This window comes from Dipodomys spectabilis, unplaced genomic scaffold (genome assembly GCF_019054845.1).
Source record: "Dipodomys spectabilis isolate Male_0828 unplaced genomic scaffold, ASM1905484v1 ptg000288l, whole genome shotgun sequence".
Taxonomy (NCBI): domain Eukaryota; kingdom Metazoa; phylum Chordata; class Mammalia; order Rodentia; family Heteromyidae; genus Dipodomys; species Dipodomys spectabilis.
The window spans coordinates 5,863,979-5,884,505 of NW_024870965.1; positions in this window are offsets into that span (position 1 = coordinate 5,863,979).

The following is a 20,527-nucleotide window of genomic DNA, read 5'->3' on the forward strand; positions in this document are numbered from 1 at the left end:
TCTCCCTCTCCCCCTCCCCCCAGACCCAGGGGAAATGTAGATATTTGCCCCCTTGGGTGGAGGGCAGCACTGGGACCTGAACTCAAAGGCTCATGTTCTTGCTTAGCTTTTTCACTCCAGGCTAGTATTCTACCACTGGAGCGCCATACCTCCACTTCTGGCTTTTGGAGATAAAGGTCTCCTGGACTTTCCTGCCCAGGCTGGCTTTGAACTGTGATCCTCAGATCAGATGGGATTACAGGTGTGAGCCACCACGCTGGACAGGTTGCCCTATTTTTCTCATGCTGCTGCAGCTCCTTCTCAGTTCCCGCTCCGTGGGATTCCTGAACGTGTGAACCAAGGGTGAGGGGAAGTCCTCTGAACAGTTGCTATAACTAAGCAGCAGCAGAGAAAGTGATTTATTAAAAAATACAAAAACAATGAAAGGCTGCTTTTGCTTTGCTGGGGATTGAAGGCAAGTGCCCAGCCACCGTGCTACACCTCAGTCTCAGAAAAAGAAGTTTCTCTGCTGCGTGATTCTGAAAGTCAGGCAGCTGCACCTGCCAGCCCCGTGCTGTGTCGTGACGCAGGCGACAGGCAGGCGAGCAAGAGACACATCCAGAGGAAACCTAACACGAGGAGAGCCTGAGCCCTCGGACCTCGCGGCACTAATCCATTCCCGTGAGAACTGCCCTTGCCCCGCTGCGGACCTCACCACGTCGCCAGCTTCCCACCTCCTCAACACAGAAACACTGGGAACCAAACGAGCGTGGGCTTTGCAGGGGCCCAGCCCCACAAAACCCTAGCATCTCCTGGAGGACAACGGAGGTGGGGAGGCCGCAGCGCGAGCCACAGTCACGCAGCAGGAAAGACACAGCCCGCGCGAACCCCCGATCGCCACGTCCCGTGTCCTCCTAGCTCACCCACGTTTCCCAAGGAAACCAGGAAGCTGTGGCTGGGGGAAGGCCGCAGATAGCCTCTCTGCCCAAACGGCTGTGAGGATGCTCCAGAACCCCAGCCAGCACGGCTGCAAGCCCAGCCCCGAGTCCAACCAACGGCCCTGCAGGAGGCTGAGGTGGACAGACCGCCCAGGCCGGCCCAGCACAGGCCATCTGACACAACATTCAAAGAGCAGCTTTGGTGACTACCGAAGGCGTAAGCCTGGCACAAGATTTTTCTGGAGCAGAGGAATTGTGCCTGGCAAACTATCGGTGCAAGCAATGGTGGCAAAAAATAAGTAAAAGTACAAAGCAGACACGGTGGTAGTCTCCCATAGCCCTGGCTCCTCGGGGAGCTGAAGCAGGAGGATCACTGTAGTTTGGCTTGCGTTTGGGGCTAACGTGAGCCGAGCAGCACAGTAGGACAGTCTCCCTCTCTCTCCTTCTCCCGCCCGCTCGGCAACGTGCGGTTTGAACTCAGGGCCTTGACTTGCTAGGCAGATGTTCCACCATTTAACTCCCCGTATCCTCTCTGCTTTTTGCTTTCCTGGTTGAAGTGTTATTGCTTTTGTCATGGACTGGGCTGTCTCCCCGCCCTTCCGCATGCAGAGAAGAAAGCTCATTCCCAGGAAGCCTGGACCAGGCCCCGCTCCTCAGGTGCACCGGGAAACCTTTCTGTTCCACCAGAGCAGGTTGCGTGTGGGAAAACGGTACCCTGCTGCCACCTAGAGACCTTTGTGCGCAAATTCAGACAGGTTAGTGGGTTTGAACCAGACTACACCAGGTTTGCACTAGGTGGAAAAACAAGCTTTGGGAGGGAGTTAGGCCTGGCCCAGGGCCCTAAATCCTCCCTCCAGGGAGGCTGGCACTGGGGGAGGGAGGAGTCTGCCCGCTCCTCAGCCCCAGCCTTAGAAGCTGGTCCTACAACAGATGTACAACTCCTTAGCTTTGTAAACTACCGGGGCTGGTCATCTCTTCCAGGAAGAGAGAGGATTAGCAACTGCTTCAGGTGACACTTGACCCTGGCAGGGTGGCCACAGACCCAGCCTACCCTGCAGCCTGTGGCAGGTTTCCCAAGGAACTTATTTTTTTCTGTAATGGCTCTGGGACTTACACGGCACAAAGATTTGACAAACAGGGAAAGTTAGAAACTAAAGTGAAGCCAGAGTTGGGAAGCAGGACTGGACTCAGAAGTCAGAATCCCAGAAGCTTTCTGTTCTCGCTTAATGACCTAATTTGCATACATCATTCTTGTACTATTGCAGTTTGTGTCTGTCTTCTTGAAAAAGTGGAGTAAACCTACCAGTTTTGTCCAGGTCACTGAGTCATGGAAATTTCTAATGGCTCAGTTTTCCCTTGCCTTTACCTCCGTCCTGACATCTCATATTTTCTTAATTGCTTTTTCAGTGCAGACAAACAAGGTTTTTTTCTCCCAGCAGCTGCTCTAGATTTTTGCTTCTGGAAGAATGGGAATTCCCACAGCTCAAAAGCAGCCTCTTGATTAACACAAGAAAAAAATGGCCTACTTGAACCCTCTTGTCTGAGACCAGAAACACCTGAGTCCTGGGCTCCAAGCGGAGTTCTCCAGCAGGTGAGAGGAGGGTTAGGAAAGGCAGAGGAGGCTGAGGATGGGAGACCTGAGGGAAGAAGGCAGGAGAAAAGGACTGGATGGGTCCTAGGAGGAACTTGGCTCCTTAAATGTCAGATTTGAGGCAAAAAAGTCCGGGTGAAGACATGAAGATGACCAAGGAAAGGCATGGATACCATCTTCATCCACATATGGAACCCTTGAAGTATGGACACTGGGTCTAACTGGCACCAACTTGGCATCTTGGTGGCAGATGGGGACTTTCTGGAAGCTCTTAGAGGTGAAATCCACCCTCCCACCCCCAGGTGATAGGCCCACCTGAATTCCTAGAGGCAGGGACTTGGACAGTAAGTTACTGGACCTGCCAGACCTGTACCGTGAACTCGAGAGACTCTGAACTCTGCAGGTCCCTGTGACCTTGCCCCCTGGCCATGACCCTATTTAGGCCCCTGGCCCCCTCAGCCGCCATTTCTGCCATGCCTGGTGTCTCCGACGTTCCTCAGGTCGCCATGGTACCCCTCCTCAACTCTCCACTACAGCTGATCTGGTTTGTTGGGATGCTTTTTCTGCTCTTTCTTTACTAGCCTCGTGGCTCAGTTTCCTAACAGTATTAAGTGCATTCAAGGTTGTAAGCTTTGGGGGGACACATCCGCTGGCAGCTGCTGGCTTTCTAATAAAGACTCCCAATTCCACCTCTCAAAATGTGGCTTCTGGGTATCTCGTGATTGAATTCCCGTATTACACCCTTACTCCGCTCCGCATTTGTTTCCCCACCCAACAATTCTATGGAGGAATAAAAGGCTAATAGATCAGTGTCACTGCATGAGAACCACTATACAGGCTTCTTAAAAGCAACTTTCTGGCTGGGAAGGTGGCTCAGTGGTAGCATGCATGAAGCCCTGAGTTCAATTCCTCAGCACCACATACACAGAAAATGCTGTAAGTGGCACTGTGGCTCAAGTGGTAGAGCACTAGCCTTCAGCAAAAGAAGCTCAGGGACAGTGTCCAGGCCCTGAATTCAAGCCCCAGGACTGGCAAAAAAAAAAAGGCAACTTTCTTTGCTACAAGAGTGGACAAAGGGTGCTTGCTTCAACAGCACAAGAGTTAAAATTGGAACGATACAAAGAATACTTCTAGCAAGAGCTGAGACATGGGGATGTAGTCTCACGAAATTCTTCCCTCTTCTCTTCCAACAACTAGTTTTCTCCATGGCCCTGGGTCAGCCGCTCGGGTGTCCAAGCACGTTCAGATGGCAGTCTTCCCACTCCTCACAGAGTGACAGACAGTGTTCCGCCTCCTGTCGTTCTTGGGCTTAGCCAGACTTCCTGCAGTCTGGAGGCACAGCTCTTTCCGGGTACAAGTGGCAGTGCGATGGTGACAACGCAGCCTGTCCATCAACACGGAGAGAGGGGACAGATGACTCCATCAGCAGAAAACCAGCCCCGGCCCTGCCCCTCTGGAGAGCCAAGGTCCCCCGGGTTGCTGTGGATTAGTGACCCGTGCCCACACGGCAGGGCGGGGTGAGGCTCCAGAGGAAATCAACACCTGCAGTCAAGAGATTCCACATGCCTTCCTTCTAACTGAAGGCCTTCGCCACTGAGGACAATCGGCATTTTACCTAAGAAAATATCCACAGGGATCATTTGAGAAGGAGTGGGGAAACATCATTAAACACAGCAGAGATGTTGTTGGCTTTTATTCCCCACGAGGACTTAAGACTCTTCAGTCGATGGATTCTGGGTCTGAAAAATATCTCAGATCCAAAACTTGGACATGGAGTTGTCACTTTTTATCATGGCAGCTGTAGGTTGTTTGAACTGGGCAATGCCTGGATTTGGTGTCCATCAATCCACAGTGCTGTAGGAACACTGTGTTCTGTTCCACACCTCTGGAGTTCTGCCCAGGCCAAGTGGAGTTACCCCCATTTCTTGACACTCATCAAAATCCTAGAGCCTGTCTCTGACAGCCTGTCTCTATGACGTTGGAACCATCCTTGCCCTCCAGGAGTCCAGCTCTACAATGGCATCGGTACCATCGGGGGGAACAGAACAATAGAATGTAGAACTGTCACAGGAGATTAATCCAAACAATGGCCATCTCAGCCAGCCAGGGCATAGAGGCAGAGAAAACAGCAGCTGCTCAGTCTAAGAAGCAGGAAGCCTCAAAACAAGAGAGCAATCATGATGAAGCCAGTGCAAGGTGGAAGCCAGGGATGTGACCTACACAGAGGGTGACATCAGCTGCAAAAGAAAAATAACAACTATGCCCTCTCAAGAAGGCTGACCGTGCACCACGCAGCCTCTACCTTTCCGGCCCATGGGGTCCCGGCCCAAGCACGTCCAGGGCAGGCACTCCCCTCATTTCGCTGGCGCCCACTCCAGCCCTCTCTGGAAGCACCTTCACAGACACACCTGAAAGTGCTTCATCAGCTCTCTGGCTGTCTTTCAATCCAGTCAAGTTGATGCTGACACTCGCCATCATAAGCACCTCCTACAATCCGCGCTGGGCTACAGAGTACAGCCACGGCCCAACTTGCCCCCAGTGCTCCTCTCCCAGACCTTCACCTCTCAGCCGACTGGCCGGGCCCTGCCACGTCTGCGCTCTTCCAGCCTCCCCAGGATGAATGTTCTCCAGGTGCCCACACCGCGGACCTCAGCTCTCTCCCTCCAGTGGACCTGTGCCAGCAGTCGAGCACAGTACAAGACTGCGCATTGCTAAGCCAGCCGCTCAGGACGTCTGCAGGCAGCGTCTGCTCTTCCTCCCAGGCTTTGCCTCGCACTACTCCATCTTGGATCCAGTGAGAGCATCACTAGTTCCTGCTGAGGGCTGTGATGTTCCCTCCACTTGGAGTTTTTGTCCCAGGTGCTTGACTTCGGTCGCTGAGTAAGAATTCCAGGACAAGTCACAATGGTAAGAAAACGTGGCCGGCTTGATTGAGTCAGCTAGCAAGTGGAAGTCAGAGGCATGCTAACAGACTGGGGGTGTGAGCTCTCCCGACATCAGGGGCGGCCCTGGTAAAAGGCAGGGTTTGACTTAAAGTTGTTCCAGGATGAGTGGTTTTTCTTTGTTCCCACACCCGGCCTTATCACTTGGGCTCAGGCTCTCTAAGACCGACCTGCTCATTAAACTTTGGTCACTAATGGCAGGACATTATGACATAATGACGTAAAGGACAGGTGCACTCTGCCATACACTTTTTTTTCCAGACATTGTCCGTCCTTGAGATAAATGCTTTGTGCCGAAGGCGCCTGTGCTTTTCCAGGCGCGTCTTGTGCCAGGATAAACAGCATTCTGGGACGTCCTTGCCCCGTTGACACAGCACACTGATTATTTGGGGCCAGCGGGCGAGGTCAGACAGAAGCTGCTCTCATTCTTTTCTCTTTCCTTGTATGAGCTCCGCAGCTCAGGCATACAGCAAAGACTGCGCCTCTGGGTTTCTAACAGATCCACTCACTAAATACAGTGTTGGTTTCTGAATTCCCGGCTGCTGTTTATCACACCTCTTTTTCCCTATCTGTCGGGTCCCAAGAGTGTTCCCAAATCTATAGAATTCCCTTTGCCCAGGACTTGTTGACCTCACTCAGGGTAAGACAGAAGCCTTGGAAGTGACGGTCAGGAAGGAAGTTTCAGCAAACAGGAAGCACCGTGCCCACAGCCTGTCCTAGCACCAGCACAGGAAGGAGCGGGCAGGGGTGGGGACGCACATGAGCTTGGGGTGGGATGCTGTGAATGATTTCACCAAGCTCTAGGCTGCAAAGAGTGACTCCCAGTCGGGTTCCTGGACGTGGGTGGTTTAGGGCCGGGAACACAGCAGCTCTGTTCAGGAGTTGGGTGAAGGAGAGAGCTCTGGGACTGAGGTCTGCTTGATTGGTGGGGACACCCCAGCTGCTCTCCCAGGAGAGCTGACAGCTTCAAGGAACTGGGTCACTGTGGAGTCTCCCCGGGAGGATGCTCCCAACGGCAGCGCACAGAGCCAGACGCGGTGGCTTACCCCTAGAATCCCAGACACCCAGAAGGCAGAGATGGAGAGAATCCGGGGTCCATCTCCACAAGCCAGCCCAGCGTGATGAGTCACAGCTACAGTCCCGGTACACAGGAGGTAGGGCGGGAGGATCATGGACCGAGGCTGGCCAAGGAAAACAGAAGACTATCTGAAAACTACCTGAAGCAACAAAGGGGTAGGTGCGTGGCTCACATGGTAGAGTGCCCGGCCCAAGAGCCCTGTGCCCGCCGTGAGTTCAAACCCCAGCACCACACTCAAAGTCGCAGAGGACAGCCTGAGAGTACAGCGGAGAGGTTACTTCACGTGCACAATGGCCTGAGCTTGACGGCCAGCGCCCACAAATTAATTTCATTAAAGAGAGAAAAACAGAATATAAGGAAAAAACAAAACTGGGCCATTAAACCCCAGCCTCTCGGTTCTACAGGCCCAGCCCCAGGCCTGTCTACACCGGCCTGCTCGCCCAGCCCTGTCTACACCGGCCTGCTCACCCAGGCTTGTTTACACCGGCCTGCTCGCCCAGCCCTGTCTACACCGGCCTGCTCGCCCAGCCCTGTCTACACCGGCCTGCTCGCCCAGCCCTGTCTACACCGGCCTGCTCACCCAGCCCTGTGTGTCTACACCTGCCTGCTCACCCAGCCCTGTGTGTCTATACCGGCCTGCTCACCCAGGCTTGTCTACACCGGCCTGCTCACCCAGCCCTGTGTGTCTACACCTGCCTGCTCACCCAGCCCTGTGTGTCTATACCGGCCTGCTCACCCAGGCTTGTCTACACCGGCCTGCTCGCCCAGCCCTGTCTACACCGGCCTGCTCGCCCAGCCCTGTCTACACCGGCCTGCTCGCCCAGCCCTGTCTACACCGGCCTGCTCGCCCAGCCCTGTCTACACTGGCCTGCTCGCCCAGGCTTTTTTACACCTGCCTGCTCACCCAGCCCTGTGTGTCTACACCGGCCTGCTTACCCAGGCCTGTCTACACCGGCCTGCTCACCCAGGCCTGCACCAGAGGGCTTGCCCAGACCCATGGACACCGGCCTCCAGGGCACAGTCCCTCCCCTTGCTCTGCAGGCCGCACTTCCTCTGGCCTGATGTCACCGAGGAGGGGAGGGCAGCATGGCTGGGGCGGCCTGGGTCCTGCAGAGACAGGGCCTGGTGTCTTGGTGGGGGGGCACTGCTAATCAGGACTTTCAGTATCTCCTCATTCCACTCTTTACTATCAGAGCCCTGACCAGGCAGAGCAGAGGCCTAGGTTGCGAGTTTCGCCCATTCCACGATTCTCCTGTCCTCACAGTTGCTCCTGGAGCCGTCCTCAGCCTTTCCTGTTCTTTAGTCCCTGGACAGGAGATTCGCTGCGGCATCTCAGGGCGCCTTGGCCTTTCGCACCTCGCTTGGATCTGTGCACGGCTGCCAGCGAGTCCCTGGTCTTCTAGACCACCGGAGCAGCCACCTTCCTCAGAAGAGTGAGTCCTGGGGGCGACCCGGGGGTCTGCAGCCCCTGACCCCCCCTCCTGGCTGAGGACAAGAATGCTCGGAGGCCGCGGCGCTCTGTGAGACGTAAAAGGAAGCTGTGGCGATGGTGGGTACAGCGCCGTGCGAGCTGCCGGGCGGCGGGGGTGGGGAGGGTGCCAGGCCAGCCTGGACAAAACGCGCCGCACCTGGTCTCACCCGCAGCAAGGTGCGGGGATAAATGCCTGTCTTCTCACCTGTCATGAAAGCATAAATCAGGGGCTCGAGCTCCAGGCCAGCCCCGGCAAAAGACCCAGTTCCATCTCAACACGGGACTACAGTGAGCCAGGTGCCAGCAGCCCACACCTGTAATCCTAGCTACTCAGGAGGCTGAGAGCCCAGGATCAGGGTTAGAGGCCAGTCCACGCAGAAAAGTAAATGAGATGCTTATCTCCAGTTAATCAGCAAAAAGCCAGATGTGGAGCTATGGCTCAAGCCCCAGTACACACACACACACACACACACACACACACACACACACACACACACGAAAAAAAAATCATCTCCCACTTGACACTCGATTCTCCCCTTTTCTCCTCATGGAGACCTGGAGAGCCGCTGAACTGGCTCACCCAGTTTTGGGAGCCCCAGGCATGGCTGGAACCGGAAGCTCCCGTGCCTCTGCCAGTGAACCCTTGAAAAAGGGTCAGCACCTCCCACTTACTCTGAGCTAAAAACAGAGTTTGTTTGGGCTTTAAGAACATAACTCCAGCTATGACTCAAGCCTGACTCAGCTCCCTGACCCGTGATTTGTAGGACACACACACACACACACACAGATCTAGGCTGGAGGTGTCACATGGAGCTGGCCTCCTGTCCCCAAAAAAATCTGACCTGACTTCTTAAAAGAACTCCTTTTGGAGAGATGTCAGGAGCATTTCAAACAGCTTTCTTCACGTGCATACATACGAAGGCTGAGGGCCACAGTGGGGCAGTGCTCAAGCAGCACAGCACTTGCCTCGCAGGCCCCAGACCTGGGGTTCAACCCCAGCATCACACACAAAAAAAGAGGAGGATATTCTGATACAGACAACATACATGTGATTAGAGCTTGCAATAAAACGCTTTTATTCAACCACTGTCTGCCATTACTACTACTACTACTACTGATGATGATAATATTCTGGTCTCATTTCCGCCTGTCCCACGCCAAGCCCATTCGCCAGCCACACTGAGTACCACACATATAGGCCAAGGGTTAAAGTATTTCCTTCCAAAAAAAAAGCCCTAACCTTCAATACCTCAAACTATGGGCTTCTTTGGAAGTGGGGTTGTAGTAGACTAAAGACGAACTCATTCATCAGCAGCACGCCCGAGACACAATGTGTCTGGTGTCAGAAGGGGAGATGCTGCCACCACAAGGAAGGCAGAGACAGGCCGAGGGAGGGGGTCATCCTACAAGCCACAGAGCCCCAGGAGTGCCAGGAGACGTCCACCCTCGGGGGACGGGTGAGTGGCGGTCCTCCCTGCCCAAGCCTGGAGGATTCCAGCCTGCAGAGCCATGAGACACTGAGGCTCATATCTTAGTGGGTTGGATCCATGGATACACCATTCTGGATGTCCCAGACACAAACAGGCTATATGGACGTGGGCGTGGACTTTCCACCAGTGCCAGAACCTTGAACCAGAAACCCTTTCCTCCAGGCCACAGTTCAATACCATATTGTACCTAAAATCAGAATTAACCCTTTGAAGATGGGACATAGGGCCCCAGGAGGCCTTCTCAAGCCCGAGGCCTCAGGTTCAAGCTCCAGCACCAGTAAATAAAAACTAAAATATAAATGAAGAGGGAAAAAATCTCCTTGTTGTATATGTGCTGTTCAGAGCTCTTACCACAATGCATGTGAATTATGAGCTAACTGGGACTGTGCCAGTCTACCTACAGGACAAGTAACATGCATTTCTATTTGTGCGCACATGCACGCACACACACACACACTCACACTCACACACACACACACACACAGAGTATAGATTACAAGTCACAACCCAGTTTTCAAGAACAACTTTTTTATTTTCTGGATTTCTTTTCATTTGTGCTAGTCCTAGGGCTTGAACTTGGGACCTGGACTCCATCTGGTAGCTTTTTGCTCAAGGCTGATGCCCTGCTACTTGAGCCACAACTCCATATCCAGCTTCTTGGTGGTTGATTGAAGAGTCTCACAGACTTTTCTGCCTAGGCTGTCTTCAAACCAAGATCCTCAGCTCTTAGTCCCCTGAGTAACTAGGATTACAGGTGTGAGCCACCAATGCCCAGCAAGGACAAAGCTTTTTAAAGCTAATCTTAGATATCAGTAAATCAACATAGTACAAGACCCATCACATGACTGTATGTGAAGGAATGACCTGCAAATGATTAACAAGGCAATCAGTAACTGTAGGAATGTAAATGTGTCAGTAAACTTACAAGATACAATATAATTAGCATGCACTTTGGACATTTATAAGGGTGATTCCTAAACCAAAGCCAGCCACAGGGCAGTTGACATCATACCTTACACAGCTACACCTGACCACACTGGTAGTTTCCACCTAGTGTTAAGTTGATTCCTCTCCTCGTTTAGAGGGGTGTTTTTTAATCTAGTTCGTGGGTTTGTAGTTTGGGAAGTCACAAAGAGAAATACAAAGTAGATACATCAGCGTGAATCAGATTTCCTGAGGCTTGAGCTCAAGATCTTGTACTTTTGCTTGTTCTTTTGCTCAAGGCTGGAGCTCTACCACTTGAGCTGCTCCTCCACTTCAGGCCTGCATATTAGTTGAGATGGGATCTTGCTAACGTTCTACCTCAGCTGGGCTTGAACCAATATCCTGATCTCAGTCTCTTGAGTAGCTGGGATTACAGGTGTGAGCCACCACACACCCAGTCATTTTCTCTAGTTTTTCTATCCATTGTAAAGACACAGAGGTGTTAACATCATCATAATGGTGATTTTGTAGTTGTTTACTTGCCTCTTTCATTCTATCCATTTTATTGCTTCCTGCATTTGAAACTCTTAAAGCATAAGGTGTCTTTCCTAAGTCATTAACCCCTCAATCACCATAAAAGTCTCCAACTGTTAATACAGTTTGTGGGAGTTTTTCAGCTATTTTATCTGTTATTACTGTAGCTACTTTAGCCTTCTCATGCTAACTGCTGGAATGGTGTTTCTTGTTACATGATTTTGCTTTCTTCCCGGCCCAGGCTTTTAAAGGGAGTGTCCTGGAGCGGTACACACTGGAGCCCCATGGCCCTTGTGACACTGTGAAACAGATCCCTGGTCTCTTCTCTGTTCCTCGGCAGACAATGTCTAAAACACTTGGAATCGCCAAAGAACAAGTGTTGTGCACGCTAATGAGCTGTGTGCTATTGATGGCTTGGGGCTCTCAGGTGACAACAGGATGGAGCTGGTTACCAGGGGAACCAGCCCTGGTTCCCTTGAGACCAGAGCTCCCACTCCACACCCACCTCTCCCACTCCAAGCTCCAGGCAGGGAGAGGGGCTACAGCTCGAGTGGATCGCCGCAGCCAGCGATGCGATCCACCGTGCCTACACAGGAAAGCCTCCACAGACATTCAAGGCGCTGAACACAGAGGCAGCGGCAAGCTGGGCACCCCCCTTGCCCTGGCCATGTCTCCCCTCCACATCAGTGTTAGTATTATTATTAGGGTTATAGTCATCACCCTAAAAACAATCCAGTAAATGCACATGAGGATCTCTCCAAGTTCTATGAGCTGTCCTGGGAAATTCAGGATGCCTGAAAGGGGCAGGGGGTGGGGCTTGTTGGAGAGCCTAATCGAAAGCTGACTTATCAGAAGCATAAGGCATCAACCAACCAAACTCAGACCTCAGACGCTGTAAATGTCAAGGACTTTACTCATCTCCCTAGACATGGCTCTGAAACTCTGTTCCGACCAAAGCAGGAAAAGCAGGAGCCCATGTGGGCTCTAGGGTGGTGAGGAGGAGCAGAGGCTGTATGACCAAGAGAAGGTGAAGGAAACACTGTAGACATAGGACGGAAACTTCTATCAGCCAGGGGTCTGACAGCGCCTCAATGTGTACCGAAGCTCTGGCACCATCATTCCCCGGCTTTCCCCGGCCTGAGGTCACAGGGAAGGAGGTGACCCTGTTCACATTCCGGAAGAGCAACAGGAACCCCAAATGGACGCCCAATGCCATTTTGAAAAGCTCTTTCAAAGTGACTTTCATTATACTTTCCCTTTTATTTATTTAAGACTCCTTTGCAAAGGGACCTATCAATCTGTTTTCCAGAATCCTAACTCATTTTGATATACACAAAATCCCTGCTGGGTTTAAAATTCAGATCGCTGAGCTAAAGGTTTTGGCTCAGCACACACTGGTGTAACTAGTGTGGTCAAGATGGAGTCAGGCGAGAACACCTAAGGCTCAGGAACTGGGTCTTAAAGAACTGCCTTAGTTCTATCACTCCTCTTCTCAGGATCTGATGAACTCCATGCTCTTTTTGTTAGTCACTGCATAACAAAACGCCTGAGATACACAACTTAAAAGGATCTCCAGTTCAGATCAAGGCCTGCTAGGACCCGTTTTCACGACTCAAGTGGAAACTTTACCCTAGCACACAACGTGTGGCCTCATGGGTTAGGGTTCTATAAAATGGCTTGACAGATTGGTTAGTGGTGGTATTATGTTTGTTTTTAGGTCTTTTGTTGTTGTTTTTGTATTTTTAAGGGAAGCAAAAGGAGGGTGTAGAAATAGAGGGAGGAAAGGTGAACAGACGCATCACGGTATTCAGTGTACATAATGTGATTAATGAACTACATAACTTGTAGGCAGGAGGAAACGGGGAAGGCAAGGGAGGAGTGAAATCGTCCAAAAGCGAAATGTACTCATTACCTGACTTCTGAATGGCAACTCCTCTGTACACCTTAACAATAACAATAAAATTCTACTTTTAAAAAATGCCTTGACAGAGATAGTGTTTTCCTTTTTTGGCCTTCCTCCTCCTTGCCCATGAGGACAGTGCTTCGTTCTCTCCAGAGGCCACCATCTTGGAAGAAGACAGCAGCCCCCACCTGAGATGCCTGTGCCCTTGATCTTAGCTTCCCCAGCCTCGAGAACTGGCAGAAGTCAATTTCTGTTCTCTATAAATTGCCCAGTCTCAGGGACTCCACACAAAATAATCCACTTCTTGAGCTGGACCGGTCTTTATCTCACAGCTACCAGGAAACTCTCTGCTCAGGTTCAATCTCGTAGGAAGATATTTATAGGCATCGGCTTCAGTTTCATGTTATCTGACTCTCCGTGAAAGGACTGTATTGAAAGCTGTGGTGTCTTCGGAAGGGAGATGGAAGTCACGCCACATGGTGAACCAGCCTTAGGCATGCACTTTAGGCCTGGAACCCTCACTGGGTGAACTTGTCAAGACAGCTGTAGGCACACTGCAAGCTGGGAGTGGTCAGAAATACAATCGGGGAGCAACAGCCTGGATAGCTTGCAGATGGTAGGATATGCTAATAACCCAAACCTGCCTGCCGATCAAATGGAGGTGGAGGGGCTACAAAAGACCAAGGAAGAATGACAAGGCATTGAGGGAATGAGGACAGGTCAGTAAGTCTTCAGTACCAGTTCCTTTTAGGAAACAGAAGACTCGCCAACCAGATAGGTTGACCCGGGTCAAGATGGCAGAGCCCCAGCTGAAGTGTGGCTTTCCTGTGGCATCTCTGTGTCCCAGACTCTTTATCTGTCATATTTTTTTTTCTAATTAACTTTCCTCTCACCTTTACTTATGTTCAGGTCTTGCCTGCATTCGTCTCTTGCCAGACATAAAGACCAAAGTCAACTCAACCGCCCTAACCATCTGATAAGATGTTTGGCTGGCAACTTAGGAATTAAGTAGTAGGATTTTTTCTTTTTTTTTTTTTGGTGGGGGGGTACCAGTACTGGGCTTGAACTCAGGGCCTGGGCACTGTCCCTTCGCTTTTTTGCTCAAAACTGGTACTCTACCACTTGAGCCACAGCTCCACTGTGTCTCTTTACTAGTTAATTGGAGATGAGTCTCACAGACTTTCCAGGCTTTAGACCGAGATCCTTGTCAGCCTCCTGAGTCTGTTAAGCCCGAGCCTAAGTGTGGCTTTTCCAGATGTGGATTCACTGAATGGCAGCCCCAAGACTGAGAAGACAGCATGTACATCACGATAAACCCACTCTGGCCCACCAGCCACATGACCAGCACCCCGCCCAGCTCCACAGCTCTGCCTCCCTCCCTCTCCCTGAACTCAGCCATTCAGTCTTCCACAGAGTCCTGGGATTTCCTCAGCCTCTGGTTTGGTTGTGTGCTATCAGAAACCCCTGGCTTTCTCTCCCTCTGGGAACCACCAGTACTTGCCATGTCTCCTAGAAGTAAGGCCCAGCACAGATACCTTTCAGGACAGGGGGTGGGGGGAGAGGGAGGATGGACTAACACAGGCCAAATACTTTTACCATCCTCGCCATTATCCCTGAGACTTGCATGTCCCTTCATGGCTGGCTACCTGCCGTGTGCAAGGCAGATGCAGTCCTCCAATCTACACATGAAGATGCTACTGCAGCTCTGAGACAAGGACATTCCCCAAGGTCACCTGGCAGGGAGGCGGAGGAGCAAGGATTTGAGGTACAGTGGGAAACTTTGCCCTTACCATTCACCCCAGGCTCCCAGGAGCTGGAGCTCAGCTCCACTCCTCACTGCAAGTGAGTCTGGGTCCTTACTTGCCAATCGCTACCCGCCATTCAGGGCCTTTTTCCTCCTTTGGCACTGAAGATGGAAGCAGGGCTTTACCAAGGTGATCATCTGCCCCGCAGCCCAAGGCTCGGACCTCTCCCCTCTGAGGGCCCCTCACTTGCCCCTCTATGTTACCAACCAGCTTTTGAGAGGAAAGCCAACTCTCTGGGGTCAACCATGAGCTTAAGACTGATTTGGCCACTAAGTAGCTTGTTCTGTGACCCTCAATAACTGCTTGCTTCTCGAAGCCTGCTTTTCTCCTCTGCAAAGTATGGTGATAAAAGCTGCCTCACTGAGCAAGGGAGGTGGCTCATGCCTGCAATCCTTGCCACTGGGGAGGCTAATAGCTAAGAATGACATTTCTAAGCCAGTCCAGGCAGGAAAGCCTGTGAGACTTCTGTCCAATTAACCACCAACAAACCAGAAATGAAGATGCTATTCAAGTGGTAGAGCGCCAGGCGTAAGCAAAAAAGCCAAAGGACAGCACCCAGGGCCCATTGCAGTCACACACACAAAGCTGCGTCACTGTAGCGAACTACAAGATGCAAACCTGACTACCCTCTTTCAACCTGCCACTGCAAAGCTGCTTTCTCTGCCCATGAGTCTGGACTCATTGTTTAAATCTCTTTGTTTTAAAGCCAAGTTGTAAACCAACGAAACTGTGGTGCCACTTGCACAGGCTTTCACAGATGAAGTTCCTATTGAAATCTGCAAATTTGCATGTACACAAAATAGGGTATAACAATGTCACTCTGGCATGTATTCCAAACGCAGCCATTAAACAACAAAGACGCTGCACATCTCAAAACACAATGCTTCCTGAGGACCCGAGGACCATGCCGACAATTTTCTTCAGGCCCCATCAATGTTTTTCGTTGTTTAAAGACACATTAATTTAAAGTCTCCTCCCATTCTCTCTGTAAATTACAGCATTCAGAAGAAGTGGCAGCTGCTGTAATTAAGACACAGTTAATTGCCTATCTCCTTAATTGCAATGATAGGATTTTGACAGTTTGGTAAATAAGAATTGTTTGGTTTCCTCCCGCAACTTCAGTCTCAGCAGCTCTCCAGACAAGTGCTGAGTCACCCAGTGCTGGGACAAAGGGCCGTGGTCCCCGGGACAGGGTGCGCCAAGGGATCCACCCACTGCCCACCCTACTGCCCGGTGAAGTCCTTCTAGAAGTTTCCTCCCAAGTTACTCAACCACCGCCTGAGCTGCATCACAGTTAGACCCTGGAAGTGGTTTCCTAGGCGGTGGGCTAGTTCCGTTTTCGGGGTGCAGTCCGTACTCAGTGGCCGGGGGCACAGGCAGCGGCGGAAGGGGAGCCCCGGGGCCGGGCCCGGGCCCGCAGGCCTCTCGCAGGCCTCCAGCTCCCCAGCACTCGGGCTGGGCGAGGCCGGCTCCTCCTCCCGCGGGCCTCCGGCTCCCCAGCACTCGGGCTGGGCTGGGCGAGGCCGGCTCCTCCTCCCGCAGGCCTCCAGGCCTCCGGCTCCCCAGCACTCCTCCTCCCGCAGGCCTCACCCACCTCCCGGCAGTAGGAAGGCTAACGCAGGAGGTCGGCCTGGTGGTCAGGGCTCGGTACAGGGAGGGGATGCAGGCGATGTCGACGACGTGCGAGCGTGTAGACATGAAGCTAGGAACAGCGAAAGGCGGGGAAGGAAGGAAGGAATCCATTGAACGCAAGAGAACAGATTTCAGCTGTGAAAATCGCAAAAACAACAACAAACCTGCCTCGGGTGGGGAGCAGGAGGCGGGGCTTCCGGCAGGGCTTCCGGCGGGGCTTCCGGCGGGGCGGCCCGCAGCAGCCCCGCGCGTGCTACCACTTCCCCCGGCCCCGCCCCCGGGTCTGAGCATGCGCTACCCTGGGCGCTTTTCGTTGGCTGAGCGCGCACCCACGGCATTGTGGGAGGAGGGGGAGTGGAAGGAGGCCCTGGGACCGGAGCCCGAGGCACTATGGGAACCAGGAGCGCCATAATGGAAGGCCTGTCACCCGCCACGTGGGAGGGCCGCCGCCGTCCGCCCCGGCCGCCGCCTGTCGGAGCAAAGAGGACTGCGAGCGCTCGCACGCTTTCGTTTCGTATTCCAGTTTTCCATAAACCTAATTTTTAGGGCCGTCTGCATTCCAGTTCCCATTCCGGCCTGCCAGGGCGGGGTCTCGCGTCATGGCGCCTCGGCCCGGGGCGCTTCTTGGGACCTAACGCTCGAGTCCTCCTAGACCTGGAGACCATTTGCACTGCCCACGGTGCTGTAAGAGTACTAGGAAGAAGAGAAAAGCCATTTGCACGAAAGCCGGTACACACTCCTGTCGGGCCGCGCCCGTGGCTGCCAGCCCTGCCCGTGTTCTGGAAATCCTATGTTGAGTAATAGCTTCATTAGTCACTTCCCGGGTCCCAAAGAGCATACCGGGCTCGAAAGCTACAAAGAGGACGCAGTGTTGAAGCTGGTTTTCTGTTGTTTTTTGGACCCTAGGCCCAGGAGGTAGACATGTCAGGTTCGGCCACTCACCCCAACAGGCCAAGTACAGAGAAGCGTGAGGGACAGAAGTAGCCACAGGAGGCAGCGCTTCCGCACTTCTTCAGCTACCTTCCAGCAGTAACGTCGTCTGCCTTAGGTTTGGGGGCTGGGAATGAGAAAGCCATAATACAGAGTCCCAAGTCATGGTGTGTTCAGAGGTGGTTTGGTCGGGTGGGGCCTTTAAAGAGGCACTGAGAAGCTGGATAGAAAAGACAGGAGACCGCCAGGTTGTATTCTTTTCAACAAATAGCAAAAGGACCAGACTCAAGTTGAAACTAGGAAGTAAACAAACAAAAAAACCACGGATACCTCCCTTTCTGTTAAATTACAAGTCTAGATGTGGCAAGTGCTATCTAAGTCCGCCTTGCATCTGTATTTCAAATATAAAAGCTGTCTAAATCTGCCTTTTTGAAATGGTAAAAAGCTGGCAACTTCTTTGAGTGGGTAGAGACAAAGAATGGCAGGCATGTCTGGCAAAAGGTAGTCCTCACGGTTTCCTGTGTCATGGGTGAGCCTCGCTCACCTGCCTTAACCACTCAGCCAAGGGTCTGTTAAACCACATGGATTTGCCCAGCTCATAGTAGAAAAACTACAGCTTTAACTCCCATTTCCTGCTTGGGGAACAGGAAATGTTTCCTATTTCTCCCTTCTGAAACCCTGTTATAAGGAAAATCCTGGCTAAAACTTTCAAAAGAAAAGTCACTGATAACCTGGCAGGTGGTCTGACCTTCCCTGGCTTACAAACTGGCTTATGGATGGAATGGCTGAGGACAAAAGTCACAGGTACAAAATAGAGGAGACTGGGATGCCCAGACTTTATCCTGCTCCCAGGAAAGGAGTCAGTGTTTCTAATAAAAAGAAGCAGCTTTAGCCAGGTGCTGTGGCTCACGCCTGAACTCCTAGCTACTCAGGAGGCCGAGATTTGAGAATCAAGATTCAGAGTCAGGGCTGGGAAGGTGTCTCAGTGGTAGAGTGCTTGCCTTGCATTGCATGAGGTCCGGCAGAAAAAGCCGGAAGTGATATTGTGGCTCAAGCGGTAGAGTGTTATTAGCCTTGAGCTGAAAAGCTGAGGGGACAACACCTAGGCCCAGAGTTCAGGCCCATGACCAAGAAAAAAGATTAAGTAAGCCCAGGCAGAAAACACTGTGAGACTCTTAGTCAAATTAACCACCAAAAATCCTGAAGTGGAACTGTGGCTCAAGTGGTAGAGCACCAATGTTGAGCAAGAAAGCTAAAGGACAGGGACCTGGCCCTGAGTACAAGCCCCAGTAATGCCACACACACAAAATGAGATGAAATGTGGTGTTTTGGGGGGTTTTGTTGTTGTTTTTTTTTTTATGGGAGGGGGCAAAGGAGGGCATAAAAATGGAAGAAGGGTAAACAAATGTATGTATTTAGTATATAATATGTAAAAAATGAACTATGCAATTTGTGGGCAGAGATGGAAACAAGAAACTGGGAGAAAGTGAAGGAAGGGGTAACATTTGTCCAAGAAGCATTGTATTCCTTTCCTGACTTACGAAACTGTGACCCCTTTGTACAACTCCTAATAATGATTTTTAAAAGAATAATAATTTTAAAGAGAAGAAATAAAAAAGATGTAATAAATTAAGATTTTTTAAAGCTTAAAAAAAATACATGCTGCAAGCTTTAAAAAGCATCAGGCATAGGGCTAGGAAGGTGGCTCAGTGGCACAGTGCTTGTCTTGCATGCATGAGGCCCTGGGTTCGATTCCTCAACACCACATAAGCAGAAAAAGCCAGAAGTGGCGCTGTGACTCAAGTGGTAGAGCGCTAGCCTTGAGCTGAAGAGCTGAGGGACAGCGCCCAGGCCCAGAGTTCAGGCCCCAGAACAGACAAAAAAAAAGCACCAGGCATAGACTGGCAATAGCTTTATTTTTGTTTTTTTAGTGGCTAATAGGAGATAAGAATCTCATGGACTTTGCTGGTTTGAAATGTGGTCCTCAGATCTCAATCTTAAGAGTAGCTAGGATTACAGGTGTGCACCACCAGTGCTGGCTTTGAATTGTATTGTAGGACAATTAAGAAGCCTTAGAAGCCGAGCGCTGGTGGCTCACACCTGTAATCCTAACTACTCAGGAGGCTGAGATCTGAGGATCGGTTCAAAGCCAGCCAGGGCAGGAAAGTCTGTAAGAATCTTATCTCTGATAAACCACCAGAAAACAGGAAGTGGCGATGTAGCTAAAGCGGTAGAGTGCTAGCCTTGAGCTGAAGAGCTGAGGGATAGCGCCCAGGCACAGAGTTCAAGCCCTGCGACTGACCAAAAAAAAAAAAAAAGAAGAAGAAGAAGAAGCCTTAGATCTCTTTAGTAGCAGCTGGATGGAGCCTAATCTAGTTCTAGACCAGAAAGTCTGGACTCCTCTGCTCTGGTGCCAACCCAGCTTCTTCAATTCCTGCTTGTAAAGGACAAGCACAGCACCACCCAGATTCTTAACCTTCTGTCATCCTTGGAACAGTCTTTACAGGGGAGAAAGTTCTAGCCAGGCTTCCATGGAAACTACAGGAACTTTTATATTCATTCCTGAAAGGTACTACTAGCAAAGCCTAACCAGCCTGCATCATAATCTATGAGTGATGTCAAGCATTCCGCTTCCTCCACTGTGCAGTGTACCCTTGCACTATCACCAACACCAGAGGGTAGCTGAACATTTGCTGCCCCAAAGGACTGCATGTAAGAGCGAGGAGGTCCCGGCTCACGGCGGCCTGTAGGTATCTTCAGCATGGCAGGGCTGCTTGTGCCTCTCTCCACTCCCTAGCTACCTTGCTAACAGCCAGTCATATTTTGAATATCCTAGAGACGGGAACTCACAACTTTAGGGCAAATCCTATGGCAAACTCTGTGCCAAGAATTGTTTGAGACAGTGAGGAGTTTTAGGAGTTTGAACTCAACATATTTGGTTGTTTTTTAAGTTTTTGGTAGTACTGGGATTGAACTTAGGATCCTGAGCTTGCTAAACAGGCACTCTAGTACTTGAACCATACTCCCACATGGGAGCATGTTTTGTCAGTCATGGGGCTTGAACTCTGGGTCTGGGCACTGTCACTGAGCTATTCAGCTCAAGGCTAGTGCTCTACCACTTTGAGCCACAGCACCACTTCCACTTTTCTGGTGGTTTATTGGAGATAAGAGTCTCATGGATTGTATTGCCTGGGCTGGCTTTGATCCACAGTCCTCAGATCTCAGCCTCACGAGTGAGTAGGATTACAGGCTTGAGCCACCACACCTGGCACTCCAAGCCCTTTGTTTTGTTTTGTTTTCTAACAACATC